General features: G+C 43.8%; 1 pseudogene; it reads right to left on the minus strand.

Annotated features, from left to right (window-relative positions):
- LOC105519512 overlaps nucleotides 1-18,372 on the minus strand; it is a 32,935-nt pseudogene that overhangs the window by 12,062 nt on the left and 2,501 nt on the right.

The following is an 18,372-nucleotide window of genomic DNA, read 5'->3' on the forward strand; positions in this document are numbered from 1 at the left end:
TGCCTGGCTAATTTTTGTATTTTTAGTAGAGACGGGGTTTCACCACGTTGGCCAGGCTGGTCTTGAACTCCTGACCTCAGGTGATCTGCCCTCCTCGGCCTCCCAAAGTGCTAGGATTATAGGTGTGAGCCACTGCGCCCTGCCGAGATCTGATGGTTTTATAAGTGTCTAGCATTTCCCCTGCTCGCACTCACTTCTTCCTGCTGCCTTGTGAAGAAGGTGCCTTATTTTTCCTTTGTCTTCTGCCATGATTGTAAGTTTCCTAAGGTCTCCCTAGCAATGCTGAACTGTGAGTCAATTAAACCTCTTTCCTTTATAAATTACTCACTCTCGGGTATTTATAGCAATGTGAGAACAGATTAATTCACATGTCATCCTTGCACAGGGGCCATACTGATCTTCTCTGTATCATTCCTTAATTTATTACTGAAGAAAGAAAAATATTTGTTATACATTTGGCATAGCCTAAGTGTACAATGTTTATCAAGTCTACAGCAGTGTACAGTAATGCCCTACACCTTCACATTCACTCATCACTCACTCCCTGACTCACCCAGAGCAACTTCCAGTCCTATAAGCCCGTCCATGATAAGTGCCCCATTCAGGTGCACCATTTTTATCTTTATGTAGTTGTAATTTTAATTAAAAGATTTTTTTTTTTTTTTTAATAGAGATGAGGTCTTGCTTTGTTGCCTAGGCTGGTGTTGAACTCCTGGCTTCAAGTGATCCTCCTACCTTGGCTTCCCAAAGTGCTAGGATTACAGGCATGAGCCACTGTGCCCAGCCCATTTTTATCTTTTTTTTGTTTTCATTTTAAATTTAGTTTATTGGTTAAATCATGACATAGAATTTCACTGTTCAAAAAATCATTAAAGATTATTGCGGCTGGGCGTGGTGGCTCATGCGTGTAATCCCAGCACTTTGGGAGGCTGAAGCGGGCAGATCACGAGGTCAGGAGTTCAAGACCAGCCTGGCCAATATGGTGAAACCCGTCTCTACTAAAAAAAATACAAAAATTAGCCTGGGCAACAGAGGAAGAGTTTGTCTCAAAAACAAACAAACAAAAATTTGTAACTGCGTATATTATGTATGTATGTATGTATGTATGCATGTATCTATCTATCTATCTGATGATTTTCTTTTCCCTCCGGGATGTATGGTGTTTTCGAGTCAGAGAAATTCACACCTGAAATGTGGGAATCAATGACAAAGACAAAGATCTCTTCCCAGAGAATATTCTCCTTCATGCAGGAACCTAGGAATATTACACAACACTTGATACCAGCCCTGAGTATTGGCATGTCCTGTACCCCCATCTGAGGTGTGGTCATTTCCCCCACGTCTAAGAGTAAATGAATTATCATTCCCATCTTGACTGACTCATTTAACAAGAATAAGAAGCTCATTATCTCAAGTAAGGGCTGGACCATGAGACCATGCATCTTAGTCTGCTTGACTGCTGTAACAAAATACCTTAGACTGGGTCATTTATAAACAACAGAAATTTGTTGCTCACAGTTCTGAGGCTGGAAATCCAAGATCAAGGTGCCAGCGGACTTGGTATTTGGGAAGGGTGCTCTGCTCCATGGACGGTGTGCTGTTGCTGTTTCATCACACTGCCCAAGTGTCTTTTATAAGGACTCTAATCTCATTCATAAGAGTGGAGCCCTCATGACTTAATCACTCCCCAGAGGCCTCATCTCTTAATACTACTACATTAGGTATTAGGTTCCACCTGTGAATTTCGGGAGACACCAACATTCAGACCAGAACAGCATGGTCCCTCAGCTGGTGAATAAACAAACTGAGGTATAGCCACATAATGAAACAGTACTCAGCAATAGAAGGAATGGATGAATCTCAAAATCATTATACTGAGTGAAAGAGGCCAGACGAAAAAAGAGTATGTATGGTTCAACATCTATAAAATTGTAGGCAATGTAAACACACCCACAATGACAAATCAGTGGTTGCCTATGGTTGGCAGGGTGGGTGTGGATTACAAACAGGCATGAGAAAACTTTTTTTTTTAAACTTTTTTTTGAGAGGGAATCCCACTCTGTCACCCAGGCTGGAGTGCAGTGGCGTGATCCCGGCTCACTGCAACCTCCACCTCCTGGGTTCAAGTGATTCGCCTGCCTCAGCCTCCTGAGTAGCTGAGATTACAGGCGCGCACAATTATGCCCAGCTAATTTTTTTTTTTTTTTGTATTTTTAATAGAGACGAGGTTTCCCCATGTTGGCCAGGCTGGTCTCAAACTCCTGACCTCAAGTGATCCACCCACCTCGGCCTTCCAAAGTGCTGAGATTATAGACGTGAGCCATGGTGCCTGGCTAGAAAACTCTTGAGGGTGATGGATATGTTTATTGTCTTGATTGTGGTATTGGGGACATGGGTGCATATGTCCAAACTCATCAAATTGTATACCTTAAATAGGTGCTGTTTATTTTATTTATTTATTTATTTATTTATTTTTGAGACAGAGTCTCGCTCTGTTCCAGCTGGAGTGCACTGGCCTAAACATGGCTCACTGAAGCCTTGACCTCCTGGGCTCAAGCAATCCTCCTGCCTCAGTCTCCCAAGTAGCTGTGACCACAAGTGCACACAATCATGCTTGGCTAATTAAAACTTTTTTTTGTAGAGATGGGTTTCCACCATGTTATTCAGGCCGATCTTGAACTCCTGGGCTCAAGTGATCGTCTACCTTGGCCTCCCCAAGGGTTGGGATTATAGGCATGAGCCACAGCGCCTGGCCTTTTGCTGTTTATTGTGTACCAATTACACCTCAACAAAGATGAACAAACAAAAAGAAAATCTAAGCTGGGCCCAATGGCTCATGCCTGTAATCCTAGCGTTTTGGGAAGTTGGGGTTGGAGAATCATTTGAGGCCAGGAGTTCGAGACCAGAATGGGCAAGGTAATGAGACCTCGTCTCTACCAATGAATGAATGAATGAATGAATGAATAAATAAATAAATAAGCTGGAAATGGCAGCACATGCCTGTAGCCTCAGTTACTCAGGAAGCAGAGGCAGGAGATGGCTTGAGCCCAAGAGGTTGAGGCTACAGTGCCTCTGCACTCCAGCCTGGGTGATACAGCACGACTCTGTCTCAGAAAACAAACAAAAAGAATGTCAAAAGGAGGGCAATCTACAATAATTACTAAGGAGAAATCTTTTGGACCATGCAGATGCTCACCAGTTCTCATCGATAAAGCTTTCGAAATAGCTGCTAAACTTAAAGATGATTCTACAGACTTTTGTTATGTAAAAAGACAGTGTTCCAAATTTGCTGACATTTTCCGACATGGTAAGTTGTTCTCAGAGACACAATTCCTGGCAGATTTTTTTTTTTTTTTTCCTGGTACAGAGTTTGACTCTTATTGCCCAGGCTGGAGTACAAAGGCACGATCTTGGCTCACTGCAACCTCTGCCTCCCGGGTTCAAGTGATTCTCTTGCCTCAGCCTCCTGAGTAGCTGGGATTACAGGCACGTGCCACCATACCCAGCAACTTTTTGTATTTTTAGTAAAGACAGGGTTTCACCCTGTTGGCCAGACTGGTCTCGAACTCCTGACCTCAGGTGATCCACCTGCCTTGGCCTCCTAAAATGCTGGGATTACAGGCGTGAGCCATTGCTCCTGGCTGCAGATATTTTTGAAAACAAAAATAAAAACAAATGCATAATCTGATTCCTCGTGGTTAGAGGAGATAGTCTAAAACTGAGTATGCTAGTAACTACTTTTTAAAAGAAACTTTCTAAAGGATTTTAAAAACAGATGTTTGGAACTATTTCTATTATTATGTGCTTTTGTTACTAAAATGATGTGTGTCACTTTGAAAAAATTCATACATTCCCGCTTCAAAAGTTGGGACCCCATACATATATATACCTACTATGTACCTATAAAAATTATTTAAAAAGTTGGAACCAGAGTCTTCTAACTTGCTTAAAATGTTTCAAATTAAATTTTTAGGCTTGCAAACCATTTATTAAAACTATCAAAATGGAACACCCTCTGATTATTTAATTTGCAAGAACAACTGATTGGATCAGAAAGGATTTAAATTTGCTAGTGAATTTCAAGAAACAACTTCTGTGTAATTGGTGAATGAGATTAATAAACATTTTAATTTACTAAACATAATATCTTTTTCCCCTTTGTCTGTACCTATCTTTGTGAGATGCCTTTTTTAGCTAAGGTACCCGTGAAAACCAGGTAATGAAAGAACATGAGCTTAAAACCAGACCTTCAAATTGCCCTATCATAAAGTATTAAATCAATATTTTAAAAAAATTATGCAAAATTTAAAGTTACATTGCTCTCTTTAAAATATTAATATAATACAATCTATATATGTATAATATGGATTATATTTTATATGTACACACGATATTACTATTCTTTTTTTTTTTTTCTTTTTTTTTGAGACAGAGTCTCACTCTGTCCCCCAGGCTGGAGTGCAGTGGCGCGATCTCGGCTCACTGCAACCTCCACCCCTAGGTTTAAGCAATTCTCTGCCTCAGCCTCCGGAGTAGCTGGGATTACAGGCGCCCACCACCACGCCCGGCTAATTTTTTGTATTTTTAGTAGAAACAGGGTTTCACCATCTTGGCCAGGTTGGTCTTGAACTCCTGACCTCATGATCCACCCGCCTAGGCCTCCCAAAGTGCTGGGATTACAGGCGTGAGCTACTGTGCCCAGCCATAATATTACTATTCTTAATGAGACAAAGTGTTTTTTGGTACCATTTATAAATAAAGTAAAGCAAGCATTATTTTAGAAAATCCACTAATGTACTACTAAGGATACAAGATGAAAAATGTGGTAAGCTCTATTCTAGTGATGTTTCTGAAGATGATGTAATTCTCTAGATACTAGCATCCCTGGGATGCTACCCTCCCCCCACAACTAGTGACTGTGACTTATGGGGACTGGCCAGGCTTACTGCTTGAACCCAGTCTTGTTCTAAATATAGTTATGGAGTTTGTGTATACAAATTCAGTGTGCTGTCTTGGTTTTATTGGAGCAGTCTTAGGTCTATAGCATATCTAAAGCAATCAGTAATCACATTTGGATGTTGTGTTAGAACACGTGGTTATGATATGGTTTCATGTAATGACCTCCAAAAATAGCATAACACTCATGATGACTGTAAATTATTAATCAAGTCAATGTGGACTGGGAAGCACAGGCCCCAGAAGCAGCTGACCTAGCAGGTTTTATTCCAGAAGATAGCACCCTAATTATCCTGGAGCCATAACAAAAGCCATAAAAAACCCTCTGTACAGGCTCATTCAGGGAGCCCAGAGTGATTTAGGGGATTATTTTGCAACCAATAAAAGCCTAACAGTGACAAAAGTGAGAAGCCAGAGTGGAAATACTGTGATGATGTAGACTGCTTCTCGACTTCGGCTGGACCTTCAGGCCACCTGGGGCACTAGTATTTAAACAAACACACAAAAAATCCTCAAGGTATTCCAATATGCAGCCATGGTTGAGAACTACTCTTACAACCGTAATCATCATTGCATTTGCTTCACTTTCACTTCAGACATGATAGAGAAACTGGTACCCGACTTGCTAAAACAATGATAAAAATAGACAGAATACATGCATCGACTGTTTTGGGGCATTGAGTAACAGGCAGTGCTGGACTGGGATCATGAGATATGGGAAACACAAGATGAGCCCCAGGATCCCCTGGCTTTCTGCCTGCCCTGGCACAGGGAAGTGACATCCAAGCTGAGCAGTGACTTTACTAAGATGAGGAGGCAGAAATTGGGGTTTGAGGCTGCTGAGGGAGCTGAAGTCTGCAGAACAGGGTACTAGAGAAGAAGATAGTTGTTCAGGACAATGAAGTTTGTGTGGGAAGTCTTTATGTGAATCCTTAACTTAGGACTAGGCTGTGATTGTCCAAGGCAGGCCATGCTGGGGCTGAGAGCGGCACAGTAATACTAGAACTGGTACGTTACTGGGAGATGTTAGCGCTCTGGCCTAACGTGAACACTTTGGGCATTCAGGTGAGACCTAGAAAGGCTATGCCTTGGGAGTAAGGACTGTGCCATAAAGCAAGAACAATACTTTAGGACTAAGCTTTAAACCAAAATAGATTCCTCCCAAATAAAGAATGATACTAGCCTAACCTGATCAAGAGGATATAACAGTAATTTAAATGCCTGCCAGAACAAAACTTAACATCTTACACAGGAAGATGACATAATCCAAACTCCTTACATCGTATCATTCACAATGTCCACCACACAATAACAAATTAGTAGACATGCAAAGAAGCAGAAAAATGTGACCCATTATCAAGAAAAAAAGGCTATCAATAACATCTAGATCCAATTGGTCTGAAGGTTGAACTTGGCAGAGAAAGACTCTGAACAACTAATACAAAAATATCCAAAGACTTAAAGAAAAAGATAGTCCTAACAAGATGAATAAGGAGTCTCAGCAGAGAAATGGGACTATAAAAAAGAACCAATGGAAATGCTAAAATGAAAAATTACAGTATGTAAAATAAAAGTTTCACTGCTTAGCAACAGACTGCAGAAGAAAGGGCTAATGAATCGGAAATAAAGCAATAGAAATGATCAGATTTGAAGAAGAAAAAATGAGCAGAGGTTTAGTGACTTGTAGGGCAATTTCAAGTTGTCTAAATCATATGTAATTAGAATCCCAGTAGATGAAAAGACAGAGAATGGCAGAAAAATTGTTGAAAGAAATAATAGCCTTGATCCCTCAAATTTAATGATAAACATCAGTCTACAGATACAGGAAGCTTGGAGAACCCTAAACAAGATAACAAGAGAACTATACCTCAGTAGATGATAGTCAATTTTATTTTATTTAATTTTTTTTTCAGACAGGGTCTTGTTCTGTTGCCCAGGCTGGAGTGCAGTGGCATGATCACAGCTCACTGCAGCCTAGACCTACCAGGCTCAGGTGATCCTCTCACCTTAGCCTACCATATAGCTGGGACCACAGGCGTACGCCACCGTGCCTGGCTAATTTATAAAATTTTTTGTAGAGACAAGGTCTCATTACGTTGCCCAAGCTGGTCTTGAACTCCTGGGCTAAAGTGATCCTCCCATCTTGGCCTCCCAAAGTGTTGGGAATTACAAGCGTGAGCCACTGTGCATGGCTGATAGTCAAATTTATATTATAGAACACAAATTCAACAGTGGCAGAATCACATTGTCAACACCAGCAGCATCAGGACAACAGGGAAGGAACGCCACAGTCCCAACCATAGGGGAACCCAGCTTTTTTGATGATGACAACCACCCAGGTACCTGTTAAAATATAAGTCCCTGGCCTCCATCCCGAGCCCACCGAGCAGAGTCACTGGGGGAGCTGGGTGGTTAATAAGCAACCAGATAATTCTCTCTGGGAAAGTCAGGAAACTGCCGGAATTCCCTTTATTGAGGAGTGGCCGACTGGTGATTGTCTTGGAAAATAAGAAAGGCTGTGTTTTCTCAGTGTGATAAATTTAAAAATATTCTGTTAAACAGTATTTCCTTTGTTTTTTAATGTTTCACAAATTGATATCCGTTAGTAGACAAAAGGATTGACCTGGCACAAACTCTATTTAGTTGGTGGAGATCCACAAAGTGATAATTATGTAGTCATAATTTGTGAAAACCCAGTATGCTAAAATCAATCCATTTTCAGTAGATTGTTCTAATTCATGCTTCTTATCCAGTAAATATACATAAGCATTTTAACAATGTGTAGAAACTCTTCCTTTTGTCAAAAATAGACAGGCCCACAGTACTATGATTTTGTGACCAGCTGCCCAACATGAGAAGGGTTGTATCCCCCTGTTGTTATTTATGTGAATCTGTAGAAGCCAGACTATCATTCTTTTTTTTTTTTCTTTCTTTTTTGAGACACAGTCTCACCTTGTCACCCAGGCTGGAGTGCAGTGGCACGATCTTGACTCACTGCAAGCTCTGCCTCCTGGGTTCACGCCATTCTCCTGCCTTAGCCTCCCGAGTAGCTGGGACTACAGACACCCACCACCATGCCCAGTTACTTTTTTGTATTTTTAATAGAGACAGGGTTTTGCCATGTTGGCCAGGCTGGTCTAGAACTCCTGACCTCAGGTGATCAGTCCACCTCGGCCTCCCAAAGTGCTGGGATTACAGGCATGAGCCACCATGCCCGGCCAGACTATCATTCTTAAGAAGCAATTCCTTAAAAAATATAATCAGGCCAGGTGTGGTGGCTCATGCCTGTAATCCTAGCACTTTCAGAGGCTGTAGCAGGCGGATCACTTGAGGCCAGGAGTTCCAAACCAGCCTGGCTAACATGGGGAAACCCTGTCTCTACTAAAAATACAAAAAAAAATTAGCCAGGTGTGGTGGTGCATGCCTGTAATCCCAGCTACTCGGGAGGCTGAGGCAGGAGAATCACTTGAACCCAGGAGGCAGAGGTTGCAATGAGCCGAGATCACACCACTGCACTCCAGCCTGGGCAACAGAGCGAGACTGTCTAAAAAGAAAAAAAAGGCCAGGTGCGGTGACTCACACCTGTAATCCCAGCACTTTGGGAGGCTGAGGCAGGCGGATCACCTGAGGTCCGGAGTTTGAGACCAGCCTGGCCAATATGGCGAAACCTTGTCTCTACTAAAAATAAAAAAAAAATTAGCCGGGTGTGGTGGCACATGCTTATAATCCCAGCTACTCAGGAGGCTGAGGCAGGAAAATTGCTTGAACTGAGAGATGGAGGTTGCAGTGAGCCAAGATCGTACCACTGCACTCCAGCCTCGGCGACAGAGCGAGACTCCATCTCAAGAAAAAAAAAAAATCCGATTTCATTCTGGTCAACCAAACCTGAGTAGAATGGGAAATCACATTTGAGCTAGAGCTATAGTATTCTTTCAACTCTCCCAAGGGAATCACTAAACCATTTCTGTCTGGGAAGATAATAGTAGGAGGTAGAGAGACGATCATTAAATGACTATTGAAGCTCTTATTACAACCAACCATGATGTCACTCTCTCCCTGTAGCTTTCTTCATTCATTGCATTTCATGTTTTTTAGCTTCAGAGTAATCTGGTTGTAATTGCTAAGGTCATCTGGGTTTCAGGTATCAGAAACCAACTCTGTAATTATTTTGAATGAAAAGGGAATTGACTGGAAGTTGGCCCAAGCATTTCAAGGCATTTGAACAACTGTACTTTGAGAAGGGCTGGACCTAGGAAGGCACTAGAGGCCTGGACAATCGTGGGCCTTTTCTTTAGTGTGCTGCTGTTCATGTGATCTGTACCAACAATTGCCAGTCTGTTTCTTCCTTTCTTTTTTTTTCTTTTGTTTAGACGAAGTCTCGCTCTGTTGCCCAGGTTGGAGTGCAGTGGCTCGATCTCCGCTCACTGCAAGCTCCCCCGCCTCCCAGATTCACGCCATTCTTCTGCCTCAGCCTCCCTAGAAGCTGGGATTACAGGCGCCCACCACCATGCCCGGCTAATTTTTATATATTTTTAGTAGAGACGGGGTCTCACTGTGTTCGCCAGGGTGGTCTCGATCTCCTGACCTCGTGATCCTCCCGCCTCGGCCTCCCAAAGTGCTGGGATTACAGGAGTGAGCCACCGCGCCCGGCCTCTGTTTCTTCCTTTCTGTCTTCAAAATCCCAGCTTGCTCTGTGAGGGAACGTGACTTGTTTACCTTGGGTCACTTGTCCCCTTGCGGACCTGTCAGCCCTGGGGACACAGGATTTCATGGCTGCAACAGGCTTGTTGACAGGGCTGGGAAGTTATGGGTTCATCCTCTTCATTCTCTCCCCGGACACTAGTCACACTCGTGGTTTCTGCTTTCCCTTCATTTGACTCACATTCAAATCTTTATTTCTGGCTGGGCGCAGTGGCTCATGCCTGTAATTCCAGCCCTTCGGGAGGCCAAGGCAGGCAGATTGTTTGAGCCCAAGAGTTCAAGACCAGCCCGGGAAACATGGTGAAATCCTGTCTCTACAAAAAATATGAAATTTAACCAGGCATGGTGGTGTAGGCCTGTAGTGCCGGCTAGGGAGGCTGAGGTAGGAGAATCACCGGAGCCTGGGGAGGTTGAAGGTGCAGTGAGCTGTGATCATGCTGCTACACTCCATTCTGAGTGACAGAGCCAGACCCTGTCTCAAAAACAAACATACAAGCAAACGCTTCATTTCTAGCCATTGCCTTCCTCCCGAGTTTGAAGCCCTCACCTTTGTCTCCCGGCTTTGCGTTTCTATCTGGATGTTCCACTTGATCCAGACTCAGTTTTCCCCCACATCCCTCCCTTGCCTCAGCCACAGTGCACATCTGCTGTATGTGGCTACTGAGGATATCAAAGTGGATAAAATGTCCCTACTGCTCTAGTGGCGCAGGCAGGCAAGTCAGACGGAGGAGGTACTGGTTCTTGCTGGGGCCTTTGAGGGGAGGTGGAAGGACTCTCTGAGCAGAGACCCCTGCAGATGAGCTTATCACAGACAGGGCATCTGTTGGGAGGTGGCCGAGAGGAAGCTGGGAGGGCAGGTGGGGGCACAGGTCAGCACAGTAATAGAGGATCAGAGCCACATGGCAGGGAGCAGCTCCTGCAGGCTTTGGGGGTAGTGAAGTGCCGGCTGGGACTGTGTGGCCAGCAGGAGTCGGCAGGTGAAAAGGAGGGAGGAAGGTAGAGCGAGCAGCGGGCGCAGAATCTAGTGCCCCTCACATTTAGTCCACACTGGAAACCAAGTTCAACGTTCTCCATGGACAGGATTCCACACAAGTAGTCAAGTTTCTGTTCTGACACCTGCTTCATTTCTGTCTCTCTCTTCTCTGATTCCAGCTCCTATTTGAGTGCTGGTGCATAATCAGAGTTTGATTATTTTAAGGCACGTTTTTTTCCACTCTAAATACATAATCATTGCAGAAAATCTGAAAGCAAAGGAAAAGCAAAGGAACCCCTTAGAGGGCGAAATCACAGTCAGCCTTCAAACTCAAAGACACCGCAGGTACTTGGCACTGTCTTTCATTTCCTCCTGTGCCTGTGATCTGGTTTGATGGGTGTGACTATATCAAATCCACGACTGTGCCACACCTCCTAAACTCCTGATTACTGGACGACACTGCAGCTCCCTCCGCTGCCTTGGGGACACGCCCCACTCGCTGTCAAAGCATCCTGGAATCTCTTCGCATCTCCCTTCCCTGGGCCCCACCCTTGGGGGCTCCTGGCTGTGGCTCGCACTCTGGTCCTCAGCTCCCAGGTACCCACGCCACACCCTTCTGCTCCTCGACCTTCTCCTGCCGCCTCCTCTGGAAGGCTCCCTCATCCTCTGTCATAGTCCAGGGCTCCCTCCTAGACCTGCGCCCTGGCACTGTGGCCATCCCTTGGTGCCCCGCCAGCCCTCCAGCACCGAGCAGGTCCTGCTTTTCTCCTGGGCTTCCTGGTGTCCACCAGGAATTGAGCTTCCTCTCTGTGTCCCCCTTGCCTGGCTCAGTGTCTGGGACAAGCTCTGTGTTCCTCTGTCCTATGTCCTTCCCATGGCCTGCTGTCCCAAGGTCGTCTGTCCCGAGGCCTGCTGTCTCAAGGCCCTTTCTCCTGTTCTCTGGCGGTATGGCAATCTGTGTTCCCTTGGATGCATTTCTGCCTACCTCCGGGGCTGGACAGTCCCCTCTGCCTGGGAAACTTGTGGGCTATCTGCATGGCTTCGGCTCCCTTGCAGGAGGTCCCCTGACTGTTCTAATTACTATTCCCTAACTGCCCCTGCAGCCAGCCGCCAGCAAGCCGTCGGTCCCTCATAAGATGTGTTGCTGACCTGGCACCCAGTACGCAGTGAACACAAGTGGGGAATGTCCACGCAGGGGCCTGCAAACCCTCCTTCAATGCAGTCCCAGCGCTCCCGCCTGGGTCATCCTCTGAGCACCTCTGGGCTGCTGCGGTGCCACCAGTGCGCTTTCTCCCCACTGCCTTCCTTTTTCAGTTGGGTCACAGTCCGCTACACCATTCCCATTGCCCTCCTGCTCGAACAGTTCCTTCTCCTTCCTGGCAATGAGACCTCGAAGGCTCGGACATGAGACTAAGGCCTGCGCAGTAATTTCCACGGGTGCCCTGGCTTTGACAATTCATTACATAGTGCTAGCTCTTTTCGTCTTTTAAATTAAGTGGTAATGAGTAAAATCAGGGTCTCCCTGACTAGTGCTCCAATTGCTAATGGTGATAAAGGCAACACCTGTAACATCAAGTAACATCTGAATTCTGTTGGGCAAGGCCTTTATCACGAAGTTGTCATTATGAGAAAGTAAATGAGACTAGTTTCCTGTTAGAAAGCAAGCAGTGGGAAAATCACAAATGGGAAATTCAAGATGAACTCGTTAGGGAGAATAATCATTCTAATAATCATATATATCTATAATCAAATATATATGTGTGTGTGTATATACATACACATATATAATGTATGTATTTTTTTTTGAGATGGAGTTTTGCTCTTGTTGCCCAGGTTGGAATGCAATGGCACTATCTCGGGCGATCTCTGCTCACAGCAACCTCCGCCTCCTGGGTTCAAGCGATTCTCCTGCCTCAGCCTCCTGAGTAGCTGGGATTACAGACATGGCCACCACGCCTGGCTGATTTTGTATTTTTAGTACAGATGGGGTTTCTCCATGTTGGTCAGGCTGGTCTCGAACTCCTGACCTCAGGTGATACGCTCACCTCAGCCTCCCAAAGTGCTGGAATTGTAGGCGCGAGCCACCATGCCCAGCAAATAACACATTTTTAAAGGCAAAGCTTCCCATGGTACCGATAAACCAAGAAAGATAACTGGATGAGGTAGCTAGCATGTGTCTCACACACAAGGAGAACTGCATTTTCCTAAAGAGAACATCCCAAAGAGATTTTTGTCTTTTGATTCAAATTGAAAAGGCATATCTTTGATCTTTATTGTATGAGGGGTTTTATAAGGTCACAAACATAAGATTTTGTGTCACAAATAGGCATTTTTTTCTTGGGTTTCATATTTGGAAAGAAAAATACCACCTTATTTTGGGCAAATGTAACAAATGTCTCTTTTTGAAATAATGGATTTAGAAATCTTGGATTTCTATGATTTGAATTAAGATGATTAAAAGTTACAGAACTGGCTGGGTGTGGTAGCTTATGCTTATAATCCCAGCACTTTGGAGGCTGAGGTGGGTTGATCACCTGAGGTCAGGAGTTCCAGATCAGCCTGGTCGATATGGAGAAACCCCGTCTCTACTAAAAAATACAAAAACAAAACAAAACAAAAAAATAGCCAGGCTTGGTGGTGCATGCCTGTAATCCCAGTTACTTGGGAGGCTGAGGCAGGAGAATTACTTGAACCTGGGAGGCGGAGGTTGCAGTGAGTTGAGATCACGCCACTGCACTCCAGCCTGGGCAACAGAATGAGACTCTATGTCAATAAAAAAAGAAAGTCTACAGAATTGTTCAGGATCCCCAGATAATGATGAGTTACCCTGGACAGAGATTAGGTTAGGACACTGGAAGGCTATGTGCAGACTGGAGGGACCAGCTGGGCGGTGGACAGGGCTGAGCAAGTTTGGTCCCAGGACCAGCCTCAGTGGCAATTTCCACGGCAGGGCCGCTGCTTTCCTGTAAAGCCTCCAGGATGTGTATCAACTGATAACTAACTCAGAGGAGCGCAATCTGATCTCCATCTCTGCTTCCTGCGCAAAATCTCCCAAGTAGGGCGGGAAGAAGAGCGTGTTGACCCAAACTCTCAGCTTCTATAACCGGTTTTTATTTCCTGCTTTGACATTTGGTAGGAATTTTGTCCTGTGGACAATATTATTTATTAAGGAGTTGGTAATACCCATTAAACAAAAAAAATTGGGTCATTCCTCTGCTAAAAATCTTGGAATAACTACATTGCACCCAGAGGAAAGCCAATGGAGTCCTTAAAATAATCCTCAATGCTCAACATGATTACATTCTATTACCTCTTTGAGCTCTTCTTTACTTAAAAAAATTTTGTTTTCTTTCCAACTTTTATTTTTGGTTTAAGGGGTACATGTGCAGCTTTGTTATATGGGTAAATTGCATATCCCAGAGGTTTGGTGTACAGATTATTTTGTCACCCAGGTAATAGGCATACTACCTGAGAGGCAGTGTTTTGATTCTCATCCTCCTCCTACCTTCCACCCTCAAGTAGGCCCTGGTGTCTTATTATTCCCTTCTTTGTATGCATGTGTACTCAATGTTTAGCTCCCACTTATAAGAACATGTGGTACTGGGTTTTCTGTTCCTGCATTAATTTGCTTAGGATAATGACCTCCAACGGCATCTATGTTGCTGCAAAGGACATGATCTTGTTCTCTTTTTATGGCTGTGTAGTATTCCATGTTGATCTCTTCTTTTACTACTTTTCTGCTAGTTCACTCTGTTCCAGTCACACTGGCCTTGCTATTCTTTGAATGCCAAGTGCTTTCACTGCCATAAGTTTATACAGATTTTTAAATTTTCTTCTTGCGTTATGATAAGTTGTATCTTTCTAGGAATTTGTTCATTCTGTATAATTTGTTAAACTTGTTGACATAAACTGTTTATAATATTCCATTATACTTTTAAGTTGTTCATTAGTAGTACTTTGATTATCCTTTTAGTGTCTGTATGATCTGTAGAAATGCCCCCCTTTTTTCCCCCCTGATATTGTATCTTCTTCTTTCTTGATCAGTTTAGCTAAAGATTTTTCAATTTTATTTTCCCCCAAAAGAACTTCTGGTTTCATTGATTGTTATCCTGTCTTCTGTTGTTATCATACCTTCATTTTTGTTAATTTCTGCTTTGATCTTTATTACTTCCTTTTCTTAACTTTAAGCTTAATTTGCTCCTGTTTTTCTAGTTTCTTAGGGAGGGCCCTAGATAATTGATCTTACACCTTTCTTTTTTATTACAAGTGTTTAAAGCTATAAATGTTCCTATAAACTTTACGTAGACACATTTTAATAAGTTGTTTTTCATTTTCATTCAGTTCAAGATATTTTCTAAGTTCTCTTGTAATTTATTCTTTGATCCATGGGTGATTTAAAACTGTTATTTCATTTGCACTGTGTTAGCTTATATACTTTTAAACTTTTATGGTGAAGTCTACAGGAAAGCTGCAAGAATAACACAGAGAATATCCATAAACCCTTCACCTAATTTTGCTATTAAGATTTTACCAGTACTCTTTTCCCCTCTGTCTTTCTATATTCTTGTTAGTATTGCTTTTATTTCTTCTGCATTATTAGATTTGAGAATATGTTACTGACATCATGACTTTTTTACCTTTAAGTACTTCAGTGTATGTGTCTTAAGAACAAAGACATTCTCTTACATAAATATAGCAGAATTATCAAACTCAGAAAACTTAACACTCATAATGATACTCATATCTAATATACAGTCTACATTCAAATTTCCCATTCATGTCCTTTCTTGTTTCCTCTCGCCTCGTCTCCTCTCCCTTCCCCCCTCCCTCCCTCCCTCCCTCCCTTCCTTCCTTCTTGCTCTCTTTCTTTCAAGTAGAGACAGAGTCTCTCTATGTTGCTCAGGTTGGTCTCAAACCCCTGGGCCTCAAGTGATCCTCCTGCCTTGGCCTCCCAAAGAACTGCGATTACAGGCATGAGCTACTGTGCCTGGCCAGAACTCGAACTCATGTATATTGCAAAAATCAAAATATATGTATTACATGTATATTTGTACATGTATGTGATATGTATATTGTACATTTCTAATGGTACATTTACAAAATCATTATAAAATGAAGTTGTGGATTAGATTGTCTTGTTGGTCAATCAGTAAAATGAATTCTTTTGTTTATTTGAGACAGAGTCTTGCTCTGTTGCCCAGGCTGGAGTGCAGTGGCGCAATCTTGACTCACTGCAACCTCCACCTCTTGGGTTCGAGCAATTCTCCTGCCTCAGCCTCCTGAGTAGCTGGGATTTACAGGGATGCACCATCACACCTGGCTAATTTTGTATTTTTGGTAGCGATGGGGTTTCACCATGTTGGCCAGGCTGGTTTCAAACTCCTCACCTCAGGTGATCCACCCACCTCAGCCTCCCAAAGTGCTGGGATTACAGGTGTGAGCCACCATGCCTGGTCTGGTTTTTTTTTTTTTTTTTGTGATGGAGTCCCACTGGTCACCCAGGCTGGAGTGCAGTGGCGAGATCTCGGCTCATTGCAATCTCCGCCTCCCAGGTTCAGGCCATTCTCCTGTCTCAGCCTCCCGAGTAGCTGGGACTACAGGCGCCCACTACCACGCCTGTTTGGACGAACGGAGGCAAGATGGTGCACTTCCGGGTTCTTCATCCCCCCCTCCCAACTTTTCCCGCGCGCGCGAAAATGCAGCCAGCGACCCAGGAAGGTGCAGACCAACTGGGCATGCACCAGGTGACGTCAATCCAAGGAGACCAAGATTTACCTGGTCGCACCTGTGGAACGCCCCGGACACGCCCGTGCCCCGCCTATTGCCCTCCCACTCCTAGAAAAGCCGCTCTCCACCAGTGAGCCACGTGGTCTTCCTCCAGCCCCACTGAAGTCGGGATGCAGGAACCCCGCCGGAGAGCCCCACGAGGGGGGGACTCTGTCGGCCTTCTTTGCCAGAGGCCGACAGACTTCTTCCCCACACCTTAGGTTACCAAAATAAACTTGCAGTTTTGCTCCTACACTTGTCTACCTGCTGGTTCTTTTGTGCTCGCTCGGCTGGTCTTAGAAAAACAAATCAACGCCCAGCTAATTTTTTGTATTTTTAGCAGAGACGTGTTAGCCAGGATGGTCTCGATCTCCTGACCTCATGATCCACCGGCCTCGGCCTTCCAAAGTGCTGGGATTACAGGCGTGAGCTGCCGCGCCCGGCCTCTTTCGTTTTTAAATCTGCAGAAACTCAAGTATTTATCAAAGCATTGTTATGTAACTTCAGAAATTTTGGTCCCGGAAGATTTAAATTGCAGCAGCAGCATGCTCTGTTATCCATGCTCCCGCTATTTCAACGTGCTGGGGCCCTTTGGCTAACGTTCCAAGTCCTATGTCTGTGTTGTCTGTGGTGAAGCAGGCAACGTATACTTGTTCTTTTGTTAGCCTTGCTCTGCAGATGAAACTGAATTCAATGGACTGAGCCATCTGCGGCCTCTTTCCCAGAATCTCAGAGGCTCTGACAGGGGTTCAGGGTTGAGTTGCTTCCATGGTCAGCCTAAGTGCTCTGCTTCTAGATGCTGCTGCATTGACCTGATTGGTGCCTTCTTGGTCTGAAAGAGTTAATGTGTTGACTTAAGTCCCCTATTCCAAGGGAGTGTTTGGTGCAGTCTTAAGTGAGTATCAGAATATTTTAGCAGGTAGTTTACGCTGTCTCTTTACATTGATTCTTCAATCAGTACACTCAATGAAGCTGACAAAAGAACACTAGTGAAATGCAATGCCTCCTCATGCTAGGCTCTGGGGAGAATCAGGTTTGTGGGAAATGCTTTCAATGTCCACAATATTCTAACATCTGAAAGAACTTGCTCCTAGACAGCTTACATACTAGAGAGTGCTCTGCCTTGAAGAACTCATCATCCTTCCTAAGTGCAGTTATTTGTAAATGCTAGTTTGAGATATTTAAACAATATGATGTGGATTTTACAAAAAGATTTCCCCCCACCTTTTTTTTTTTTGCCTCCAGATGGACATATTTTAAGATTGCTACCAAATGAAAACTCTGTAACTGTTAGTTCGGTTTTCAATACTGGATATTGGCTGAATCCCCATCTGTGCTTCTGATGATGGTGCTTGTGCATACCCTAGGCATATTTTGTTCTGCAGGAAAATAAATTGAAATTAAGTTCCAGAAGTCCAAACTCTGGAAAGACAGGCCTTGTTCATCCTTGTCATGTTCATCCCTGTATCTAAAGCCCAGGAGCTCAATAACTATTTAATGAAGGAATAAATGAGTAAAGGAAGTTATTAGTATCTTTGATAAATTCCAAACAGATTAGAGAGGCACAAATGATTTTTATTAAAACTTATATTCTCCCCTTTCTTCTCTCAGACTATAATGTAAAATATGCAGTCATTTTTGCTTAATTTGGAAACAGTTGGAGAATAGAAATTGTATCTTAAAAAGTACCATATTCTGTATTGAGCATTACTTGGCACTTACAAAATAATTTTTTTTTTTTTTTTGAGACAGGGTCTTTCTCTGCTACACAGGCTGCAGTGCAGTGGTGCAATCATGGCTCACTGCAACCTTGGCCTCCCAAGCACAAGCAATCCTCCCACCTCAACCTCCTTAGTAGCTGGGAGCACAAGTGTGTGCCACCTCATCTGGCTAATTTTTGTATTTTTTGTGGAAATGGGGTCTTGCTATGTTGCCCAGGCTGGTATTGAACTCTTGGGCTCAAGTGATTTGCCCAC

Source organism: Colobus angolensis, unplaced genomic scaffold, assembly GCF_000951035.1.
Source record: "Colobus angolensis palliatus isolate OR3802 unplaced genomic scaffold, Cang.pa_1.0 Scaffold35, whole genome shotgun sequence".
Lineage (NCBI taxonomy): Eukaryota > Metazoa > Chordata > Mammalia > Primates > Cercopithecidae > Colobus > Colobus angolensis.